The sequence below is a fragment of the Euprymna scolopes genome, chromosome 5, assembly GCF_053919585.1.
Source record: "Euprymna scolopes isolate OS-2025 chromosome 5, ASM5391958v1, whole genome shotgun sequence".
NCBI classification, from domain to species: domain Eukaryota; kingdom Metazoa; phylum Mollusca; class Cephalopoda; order Sepiida; family Sepiolidae; genus Euprymna; species Euprymna scolopes.
The window spans coordinates 126,358,725-126,371,224 of record NC_136486.1 but is presented as its reverse complement, the minus strand read 5'-3'; the positions used below and the strand labels follow the sequence as shown (position 1 = coordinate 126,371,224).

Here is a 12,500-nt window from a genome sequence, read left to right as displayed (position 1 = left end):
AAAGATAATTAAAGGAATCGTTTTTGGCATCGAAAAATCGTCACAAAATTTCCCGATTCATATACCCGAAAAAGTCGCAATTTTTCTGATTCCCGATTCTAAATAATCGTCGCAACACTAATATGTGTGTGTGTGTGTGTGTGTGTGTGTGTGTGTGTGTAAATTAAAGGAAGAGAATAAATTCAATTCTTTAAGAGGAGATTTATCGGGATAATACAAAACTCATCAAAATTATATTGGAGCTTATTTAGAAGCAAACAAAAAAGAAGAAGAAAATGAAGGTATTATTCATTTGTTCAACAGTGTGCACTGATTTCTTCAAGAATAAAACACAAAGGTTCGTGTGCAGCTCACTTGCCATTTCTTCAAGAATAAAAATAGAAATCAGTGCACACTGTTGAACAAATGAATAATACCTTCATTTTCTTCTTTTCCGACGCAGTAGAGTCCCCACTTACTCGACAGCCTAAAATAAATGTGCATCCTATTGAATAAATGAATAAATCTATATATATTAATATATAGTTTTTATACCTTTTTCCTTTCTTTTTTTACTTTATATATATATATGAAGTGATTGAAATGATGAAGAATAAACATTTACGAAAGTTATCGAATAATCAAATGTCCCCAATAAAGAATACAGTAAATGTTCTTTCATATGTGTGAATCTCTATAACTATGAAAGTGAGAGAGTGTGTGTGTGTGTGTACTTCTCAACTTGATGAGGTAGGTCTCTGTAAATTTAGATTCCACTGAAACATGTATGCATAGTAATGTTTGCATAATAAACATACAGACCTGGAATTTGGTATGTAGGGTATTCAGACACGTGGAAAACTTTTTAATCCGTCTTCATTCGGAAAAAATGGGTTCCTAAGGGGTCAAAATTGAAATATTCAGACATGAGAGTCATCAGATTTTTATCTGTTTGTAAACTGTTTCCTGAATGCGCATGCAGAAATCATTCACATGAAACATTCCTTATGTTAAGAATAAGTAGGTTTGCAAACGCATTTTAAAGAACGTGTCAAGCTGGTCTAATGGTTATCGTACTTGACTCACTGTCTTTTGTTTTCGGTTTCGACCTCGGATCGAGTATTTTTTTTTTTTTACTTACAAGAAGTGAACTTCTTAGAAAAAAACATAATACTCGCATGCATAGGACTCAATTTCTCTTTGTTTATTTATTTATTTTTTTACTTCATTTTTTTCAAAGGAATTTAACCATACATTTAATCCCTACGGTATTTCTGTTTCTAATAAATAAGAATTCTGTATTAGTTAAAATACAATATTTATGCGTATTTTAAAACTGGGCATCGCCGGGTGTCCTGCTAGTATATCCATAAATGCAGAAATCAACCTCTCAGAATCTGAAAAAAAAGTGAATTAAGCGAAACCTTGGACAAAGAGCTCAATTTTCTTTCTGGTAGAGATATATCAATAATAAATTAGATTTAGTTTAAACCTCTACTGCAGTTTTATGGCAGCATGTGAGACACTATGAAGAATTGGTAATGCCATGAAACTACAGTAAATCGTTAAGCTGAGTACAATTGATTATTAAATTAAATTTTAAAAAATACACACAGCTTAATATATTAGATAGAATTGCACTAATTTAAGCATAGAATATAAGACAACATTCAGATACTACTACTACTACTACTACTACTAATAATAATAATAATAATAATAATAATAATAATAATAAAAAAAGATAATAATAATGATAGTTTATAGGCTCAAAAGGTATTATTAAGAATGTCATAAAATTTGATTAAAAGAACCGTTCATGTATATCGGATATAAATATACAGGATGGAACAATAAAATTGTTGTCCTAGAAAAGACAACATGATTCCATTTCTGTTTGATAAAAAGCGGTTTTCTTTTTTTGTTGCAGACCATCTAGTAGTTGGCCAGTTGTGTACAAATCCTAAGAGCGATAGGAGCATTCCATCGTGTCTAAAAGTGATACAATGTTCAACGAGCTGGATGGGAGATGCGCCACTGTATAATTTATGCTCTCTTCCGATCGAAGTTATGACAACAGGATAATTGCCACCACCCTCAAAATGACAGCTTGAGGGCATAGATCAGCACATCGGAAAACCCATGGTTATGGTTTTGGTGTGGTTTTAAGTGAGGGCCATATTTGCCACCTCACATCTTTGAAGTCAGCTTGAAAGTCAACACCAAAGCGTATCTGAGTGCACTGAAGAATGTGGTGATCCTGTGGTGCAATCAGGTGGCCGCTGGCAGACCCTGGGTGTGGCAGCAGGACTCGGCACCAGCCCACAAGTCCAAAGAGACCCAGGCTTGTCTTCAGAAGGAATGCTCTAGGTTACTCAGCTTTCTCTGACAGTATTACTTTATAACAAGATTACTTAAGTAGAATTGATCATTCAAGAGGACGGCTCAACAAGTATTTGTTCACATTAGACTTAAAGACGGCCATATTGTGTCGGTTTGGAAGCAGCTTCATAGTATTTTGTTTTACAGGAAATACACTTTGTTCATGAAATTTCTATTTAGTTTTTAGTACAGAGAGACAAAAAGAAAGGAAAGTTTTTTTGCTGTGGGTGTAGCTAGGCGAGTTCTTGCTGTGAATGTTTTACAGAGAAAGAAACCAGGAGTTTGATCTCAGTCGAGTACTTACTACAAACATAACAATGCAGTAGATAGAGATTAAGAACATGTCTGTAAAAGTGCCGTAAAGCAGAGAGGAGTTGTCTCATATTGCCCCCCCTTCCCCCCCCCCCCGGTACAATAAATTTCTCGGCATCGGGGCATGATCCCCTAGTGCATTCACTGAATACAATGTTATCAGCATCATAAATATCTAAAACATTGGTAATGTTTTGCCAATAATCAAAAAAGGTGTGTGTGTGGGGGGGGGAAGACTAATCTTCTTTTTCATGGTCGATTAAGATAGAAAGCTAAAAATTCATCAGACATGAAAAAATTCCAGCGTATAATCGAATTACCTCCCTTATGTATTTGTTGAAATAATTTCCTGTCCATCAGAGAAAATTGAAAATAGATATTTCCAACTCTTAACTCCTTTCATCTTCCTATCATCCTATATGATTACTCTATTAATTTTCTTTTTCTGAGGCAGCAACGTATAATTATAGTAAACAATATAATAAAATAAACACACACATATGTATATATATGTGCATACAAAACTGAACTTATATATATATATTATACATACACAACTAAATTTTATCTCTGTCTCTCTCTCTCTATATATATATATACAAGCGTCAAAAAGAAAGTCCGCACTTGTAATTTTTTCAAAAACTGCAAATTTAAGCTAAATTTAATGTAACTGTATAAACAAACTATACATCATTTGATTGGACTTTTATTCTTCTATAATTTTACCTGTTCATATTTAACTTTTAATTGAAATATAATAGAGAAAAGAAAGTTAAACTTGGGTTTACTTTTAACAGACTCATAACACTCAATTCCCTTATTTTGCCAGTGAGTTATCACAACACACAAAGAACATTCATTTCACTCCATAAACGCATCACATATTTTGAAATGTTGAATTCCAGCTTTTATGTTTTGTTTGAAGAAGAGAAAAAAAAAATTATTTTCACTTCATAGACGCATTACGCATTTTTTTTTTAAATATTCACTTTTATGTTTTTCTTCTAATCAGTCATCTTGAAAAGTCTTGAAATAACGATAAAATGTTCATGAATATATTAAACAATTTTTAAATATGTTTGAGGAGGAAAATAACTTGTGGAATCTCGTGCGACTTTGCAGAGAATCTAATGAAATCTGTCGGAATCTTCTTGAATCATTCGAATTCAGATTTTTTTTTTTTTTAATTTTACAGAATTTTGAGATCCTATTGGAAAACAAAGGTGAATTCCTTTGGATTCTAAAAAGGAAGAAATCCCTCAGAAAATCACCGTCCAAATTGCACTCATTTAACCAGCAAACCATAGGCTTTCCTCTGAATTTTTGTTCCTCTTTCATCCCATCGTTTGAGGTCTAAAGTAAACTCAGTCACAAATAACGAGATACTTCAGTTTCAGCGTACGTCCTTCCAAAGGCCTTTTTGATATCTTTTTTCTTTTTTTACATTGTAGTCACCACTTATCCAGGCCCAGGAGCCACTCCAGGATAAGGCTAAAAAAAAGTACAGCAGTCAATGAGACAATATCGTAGTAATTCTTAGTAGTGGAAATTTGATAAATTGGATTACATAAGGGGAACGGCTCATCAAGAACTTGTTTAGGTTGGACTTGAATTGTAGTTAGCTGGAAAGCAGGCAAACGGAAGAGAGTTTCACAGGTATACAGTTCTAAGAAAAGCTTTGTTCATGGAATCTACGTTTAGGTTTAGACACAGATAAAGAGCGGGGAAATTATTACTAGCGAATAGATTATGTCCTTGCTAATGAAGCCAGAGACGGCTTCTGTTGCCGGGTTCGAACCTATCGACCGGTGTTAATGGTGACACTCTGCATTGATGATTTCTGAAAGGATGAAACACTAGTGTCTGTAGGTATTTAATAATTATTATAATAAATAATTATATATATATATGAGTAAAATGATGCATGATTTAAAATTAAAAATCAGTTTACTCATATCAAAATAGCTTTAGAATATCTATGCCTATCGAGTTTATTATACATCTACATTACAACGAACACTTTTTCTGTTAATAGTATTAATACATTTACTAGTACATTAAAATAAACTCTGCTCTTTAGACTCTTGATTTAATTCCCTCAAAATTATATATATATATATATATATATATATATATATATATATATATATACACACATATACATATACTAGCAAAAGTACCCGTCGTTGACTGGGTTAAAAAACAGCCTACAGAAAACGCACTCTGATTTATGAAAGTATGATAGGTTATGAAAAGGAAGGGTTGTAAATTTGGGTTTAATTTGGGGGTATCAAAACCAAAGCAAAATATGATGAAAGTAAAAATAAAATAGATAAACCCCATGATTTATTATACCATACCTGTTCACACTGAAACAGTTATCACAATATTCTGTGGATCTATATTAAAAAAAAAACTTGTTAAATTTTGTGGCATATTTCCGTTCTATGGAGGTCAGGTGCGAACGAACACCCCATAATTTTATTATACCATATTTCTTCAAACTGAAACATAATTATCAAAGTATACTTACGCAGATATATATGAAAAGTCTTTATTAAAGTGTGTGCCTATTTCCATTCTATGGAGGCCAGGTGCAAACGCTGATCCCACAATTTTATTATACCATCCCTATTTAAGTTAACACATACTTATCAAAGTATTCTTATGTACATCTATATCAAAAACACTTGTAAACGTTTTTTTTTTTAATTTTTAAATTTTTTATTTCCATACTTTGTGGACCAGGCGCGAACGCAGACTCCGCAATTTTAATGAACCACCGTTCTGCCAGATCAACTATATCCATTTCTGTCTCTCGATACATCTTCTATCATTATATGTAATCAATTTATTTTTAAATAGTCAACCATATAGAAGCCCATTCGTGACCAGACACACACACACAGCTTTATATATATATATATATATATATATATAGATATATATATATATGAACATTTTTTTTCTGAACACAAATTGTGTATTTAAGTAGTTACAGTATCATTGTACTCAGCAACAATAAAGGAAATATTACTTTTTATGATAACGAGGTGTGTTATTTATTTCAAAGCGTTAACATTATCATTTTTCAGGAGTTGCCTATTGTCTCTGGAGACAAAGGGATAATTAAGCAATAAAGAATATCGCGAAAAACTATTAAGAAATATTGTCTGAATTTTTTGTTTTACCTCATTTTGTTTAGAACCCCTTTTAATTTTTTTATTCTTATCCCTTCTGGCTGCTCTCATGGTTATAATATTTCAACGAACACTTGCTCGCATGACACATCGCAATATTCATTTAATCACATGAGATTGTTGAAGTAGGATGCAATTCTTCTAATTTTCAAAATGGAAGTCATTCAACGAAGTCCAACGACACCAGAAGTGCTCACTGCCAAAGGACTAATGATGAATCTGTCCGCAATATTTATATTTATCTATATATTGATAGAATAACGTGTGTGTTATTTATTTTGTGCGTCATGCTTACATCCGGGTGACTGTCGTTTAATTGTTATGGGCTTCCTTTATTGTAATAAATAATTTTACCAAGAATTCTTCATAAGTTTAGGTTCTGATTATAGTTGATGGCACTCCAGTAATTTTTTTTTATATGAATAATTTTATCAAGAATTCTTCATAAGTTTTGGTTTCGGTTTCGATTTCGATTGATGCACTCAAGTCATATGGATATATTTTTTATTTTTGAAATCGCAATTTTATAATATATAAAAATCCATACAACATTAACTCTATAATAATATATACGAAATCTGCAAGAATTAAAATATCATATTAAAGCATACTTTACGGCCGGACTTCGATGGGGCACCCCTGCTAGCTTAGATAATTACTTTTGCAGTTTTAACAAAAGAGCTACAATGATATCAGAGCGTCTCCATTTACGCTGAAAATCTACAGAATGCCAACATCAACATATTATAGATGAATGAATCCTCTGTGGAATTTCCACAGGTCCTGCTAATGTATATATGAAAGCTATTCTTAATATGAGGAATGGAGCTTTTTAACTACTCTGTACTTTCCCTTGATAATTTAATATAAATAAATAAAAGCCGCCGACTGCATCTAGGCGGTCAAATTTCAAACCAGGCTTGAGGTAGTTGCTTGTCTAGCCACACTGGTGAGCTGTGATACAGCGAAACAGCACCGTATGTGGATGACTATATATATATAAGTCAAGTTTTGCATTGTGCATAAACTGGGTTAGGGCTAGTTTCAAAATAAAAAAAGCAAACTTTATTTAAAAAAAAAAAAAATGGTACTTATGTAGAATACGGATCATATTATCATCGGTATATTCCACCCAGTTTACGTGAACCGTCAGAAGGTGCTGAAACTCTTAGCCAATGAAATCGCAGCAGTCGACACTTGGCAAACGGTATCATTTGTTTATTAAATTATGAGGTTAAAGTACAGAATGGTTAAGAAGCCCCTTCTTCCTGTTAAGAATGGCTTTCAAAATAATAAGATTATTCCGTCTCATAAAGACCACGTGCGTTGTCTAGAGTGTGTTTGAAGTCTTACGACAGAAAGTATAAAAACCTCACCAAAATTAAAACTGTGAAGACAGTTTATTGTTAAATCAACAGGCTTATTGAAATTGAAGGCAACAAGGCCGATAGCTATTAGTCACGTGCTCTCGTGTAATAAATGAATGTGTGAATGTAGGATTGACATGAAATTCTTAAAGATAAACTAAAACGATTAAAAAATGGGCTGAAATGACTTAAATAAATAAAAAGTAAATGACTTAGAATGACTTTAATGAACTTAAGGATGAATTGAATGACTTTAAGAATGACTTGAATGCTTAAAAAATAACTGGAATCCTTCAAAAACAACTTGAATGATCTGAAGAATGACTTGAATGGCTTTGAGACTGACTGGTTGTAAAGTGGGTGATCATTTTACATTAAATAATACAGAAAAGTGATCCCCCACTTTATATCACAAAGTTACAAATATAAGTACAGCATGTAGTAAGAACAGATACTACACTTTGATCTTGGCCAAAAGGCCAAGAAAAGGGGGGGAGCATTTATTTGCTCCCCCACCGAGCAAATTAGGCACAATGCCGATTTTTAATGTGAGGAGTGAAGGGGAAATGGGGACCAACTCCCCGGGGAGTAGGGGAGCTGGATAGTGACAATTGTTATGAAGGGTTGTCCCTACATTGACCAAGGTCTTATATGTGGGGTTTTGCTTGCAGTATCTGCTGGAACAGACACTACAATTTGAGATATTAAATCCTTTATTCATGTTACAAATACATTGAAAATCAACACTGAACAAAATACTTAGGCACATGGCCAACTCAAAAGGGGGGAGGGATTGTGGGTGTCGTTGGCCATCCTTGTCACTCCAGAACTAACCAAAATCAAAAGTTTCTCCCAGCTAGTATCTTTCACCATAATACCGCATTCACCCTTTCATACTGGGGGACATCCTACTTAAATCCCAATTTTTAAACATTTTTTATTGATGTGTAAAAACAAAAAAAGATAATAAAAATAGTACAATAATTAATTTCTGTCGAGGGCGGCGGAAAAAAAAAGAAGAAGAGGGCGGGGGGGTGATTAGTAGACCCTCCCAACCCCGTCTAGTTGATAGACTGCCTGTTCCACTAGGTTTGTAAAAAGAACCTAGCTTCTGCGGGTCAGTCTCTAAGTGGGAATGCCCTCTAGATGGGGGTGAATGGAGAAAAGAAAATTTTGTGGATAAGGAATGGGGGTTAGTTTGTATTTCTTTCTCTCCAAGATGGGTGAAATTTAGAGGAGGGGGGGTGAAAACAAAAATTGCAAGAAGGAGGGGGTGGGGATCTTGGAGGTTACTACACTTTGATCTTGGCCTTTTGGCCAAAAAAATCTTAAAAAGCTAAGAACAGCATCTATTAACAATAAACCTGTGATCTTAACCAAAAAGGCCAAGCACAAAAGTGTTATCGACCGATCGATGGAGTGACTTATAGAGTCGCTTGCACGTGACTAAAAACTAAAAAGAGAAAGAAAGAACAAATACAGAATTAGCGTGAAGCCTTCGGTGGAAGGGAATGCAGTAAATGCTTAAAAATACGCGAGAATTGAATAAGTTCAGCGAGCAAAATATCAAGGAAATAGAAAAGTAAGAAAAGAAAACCAAAGTCCCGATGAGGAAATAGAAGAAAGAAAAACTTAGAACGCAGATTTGACGTCAAGAAAAGAAATAGCAGTTCTTTTAGTTGAAGACACAACAAACAAAAACAAAACAAAACAAAAAAAAAGAAATAACAGTTCTTTTTGTTGAAGGCACAACAAACAAAAACAAACAAACAAAACAAAACAAATGGCATACTCTCCAGTTTTCTTGAAGTTCTTTTTATTGTAGCTGATAAACTTTTACGAATTTTCAACTGAACGTTGTATTTTAACCGCTTGGGAAGACTGTTATTAATGTGTTCAATATGAAATCCATGGAAACCTATGGACTACAAGAAAATGCTGAAGAAGGACTGAGATTACAACAGCTAAAGCTTAGTAAAACATAAAAATGGCGATGAAGATCATAGTCTAAAAATCAAAACAATATATAATCTCGGAATTATTATCAACTAGGATTGAAATCATCGAATATGTCGTTTAAATTTGACACTCTCCAGAAAAGAAGTACAAAAAATAAAAACTAAAACAAAATACTGATTTTTCTTCTTCACCCAAGTGCAAATGATTTATCATCCAATCTCGCTATTGGAATCAAATCGAGTGAAGAAGGGGAGACAATTCAATATTGGTGATTTTGTGGCCGTTAAAAGTTCGTTTATGTAGTTATCCTGTGTTTGAGAGTTAAAACTGATATTTCTTCTTCTCCACCCAAGAGTAGAGTTGCAAGTGATTCACCATCACCAAACAAGACACATTGTGATCTACACTGTTAACCATTCTACCAATTCCATTTCAATCGGTAAGATGTCTGGGGAGGTTTAATAAAGCTATCAGCAGTTTGACAGAAAGAAAAATAAATTCAAAACGTGTTTCTTTCTCATAAACGATCAGATAAATTCGTTTGGCTAGACATATTGTAAGAAAAACTTTATCGAGATGAAGTGAACAAAACATTACTTGAAATATACGGTTACATTCAATCACAGCCTTATAAGTAAGGTCAAATGGTTGGACGAGATATTGAAAATATGACATTCATTCCTTTTTGCAAACTGTTATCCTCATCTTCATAGTAGTTGTTGTTACACCACGTTTCGGCCGGCATACTCTGGCCTTCTTCAGGTGCTTAACTGCGACAAGATAGGAATGCTGAATGTTGCAACTTTTTCCTAGTAATTATTGCCTTCCATAGTTATTGTCTCACCACGATTTGGCCAACTAATCCTCTGGCTTGCTTAGATAAGATTAAAACAGTTATCGTCAGACAATACTCACCTGGAATCGTACAGACTCAACGCCTCTATCCACGGCACCATAGTTGTTGTTGTTGTTGTTCCACCAACAACAACTATGAAGGTGAGGATAACAGTCCACAAAAAAGAATGAATGCACAATTTATGAAACCTCATCTCAAAGGATTAAAATAAATAAAAAATGAAAATACGACAACAGAAAAAAAAGAGAAAACAATATTTCTATTTCAGTAAGATCTAAAAGATTCAGGAGTTTACCAAGTAGTAGCGAACAAAGCATAATAAACCTTATGACATATGAATGTGACACCATGAGGGATTTTGCTGGTGCTATAATAACTTAAAGAACTTGATATTATGATTCTGATTTTTTGTGATGATAATTTGTGTTATTATATGAACTACTATTTCTCATCTCGTTGGTGCTAAATAACAGTTAATCTTAAGCAACGGTCTTCTAGCACTTGAAGGTTCAATCCTCAAGACGTGATATGAATTACTTCAGACTTGAACCCGATCATGGTTGAGAGAACAAGTGCAAATTATTTCTGCGGATTAAAGAAAAAATATCGTTCTAACTTTCTTATATACTCTCCAGTTTGATTACAGAGTTTGACAAAACATCTGATGAAGGTCGAAGCTTATATCAACCAAAACATTGTGAGAAGAACATCCAAGATGAGAAATTGTCTAAACACTAGAACTTGATGATTTCTATTAAATATTAACTACAATACTTGAAAGTTAATTTAGTTTAGTTTATTAATAAAAAATATCAATTTATTATTATATAAAAGGAACTGTGTGTGTGTGTGTGCGTGAGTTCGTTCCCTATGGACTCGAAAACAACTAAGTAGATTTTTATGAAATTTCACGTGAAGGTACTTTATATGCCTAGCAATGTTCTTGCATTATTTTTGGACTTAAAATGCACATCGACTTGTACACAACTCTATATGGTACGCACAAGCCTATACGGTACGCACAAGTATATATGGTAAGCATGTCAGATCTCTGAAAATACTTTTTTCAAATTTATGATATTACACTGGAAAAATGATGGGATCATTCTAAAATGGAGTACTGTTGCCGTATCTTGAGAGGAGTTATTCAGAACACCATTTCCTGCCTTGACAGGGTGCAAAACCAGCTTCGAAATCTAGTGAGCTATGTCCTTTTTCCCTCCATACTACCTCTTTCTCATAGAAGACACGTTGTAAGTCTTTCTCTACTTTATTATCATTTTTATGGCAGGTGGTTGACTAAGCTTCAATCTTTAGTTCCCCATGTACAAAACATTCACAACCCTCTTCTAGCTACAACCACTGTCAAACATTTCCCTTAATCTGTATCTGTGCCTAAAACTAAGAAATTCTATAGGCCAAACTTCTTTTCTAGAACTACCATCCTGTGGAACACAGTACTATGGGGCTGATTCCCAGCAGACCATAACATGGTGGTTTTCAAGTCCAACGTAAACAAGATTTTGATGAGCCGTCTACTTAATCAGTTTTTGCTCAATTTCTACCATTACATTGTGATCATCATGGCATGGTCTCATCACCCACTTGGCACTTTTTAATGCTTATCCTTGAGTGACCTTTGGACCTTGATAAGCGATGACTTCTAAGTATAAAATAAACAAAAAACATTTCTAATACGTTTCACTAGTTGGCTCATGATTTTATCAATTTTTCTGGAGATTCTCAAAAGGAACAAAAAAATGGAGTTTTCAAACATGTTTCCGGTTTTATTTCTGCCGAAATTTGGCTATCAGAAGAAACAGTGTTTTTTAAGGTTATTAGAGGTTATTCATGAGAATTTTCATTTTCCTATCTTGGTATTTGGGGAATTTGGGAAACGTACGCTCGTAGGCTGCTTTTTTAAATTTTATTATTATTTTTTTTAATGTTATGGATTAACAACTTCTCTGTAGTTGTCTTTTTTCTAATATTATTTGTTTATTGCTATTTCAGCTTTTTTTTTTTATTTCCATATCCTCTCATCCCTTAAGTGGGAGCACATAAAATAAGTTGGAATTAAAATATCGGTCCACCCAAGAGATTCATGGGTTTTGGGTGAGTGATATAACAATAAATGGCTATGATAGCAGAGTAACACAGCATTCTTGGTTGCTCAATTTCCTATCTATCTATCTATCTATCTATCTATCTATTTATCTATCTATCTATCTATTCTTATATAAAAGGAACTTTGTGTGCGTGAGTTCGTTCCTTATGAACTCGGAAACGGTTGGGCTGATTATTTTTTTATAATTTCGCATAGAGGCACTTGATGTGTCTGAGAGTGTTCTTGCGTAGGTTTTGTATTAGAATGTGTCCAATAAGTATTGAAAATCGATGATCGAAAAAATCAGATTAAAGCAGGATCAGTTCGATTTTGCCCAA

The 12,500-nt window shown here is 33.6% G+C and overlaps 1 protein-coding gene and 1 pseudogene across 2 annotated transcripts in view; both read right to left on the bottom strand.

Annotated features, from left to right (window-relative positions):
• Positions 1–12,500, bottom strand: part of LOC145276966 (uncharacterized) — a 541,458-nt gene that overhangs the window by 443,700 nt on the left and 85,258 nt on the right. The gene's annotated exons all lie outside the window — the stretch shown is intronic.
• LOC145277175 (U2 spliceosomal RNA) lies at positions 7,592–7,731 on the bottom strand (annotated as a pseudogene).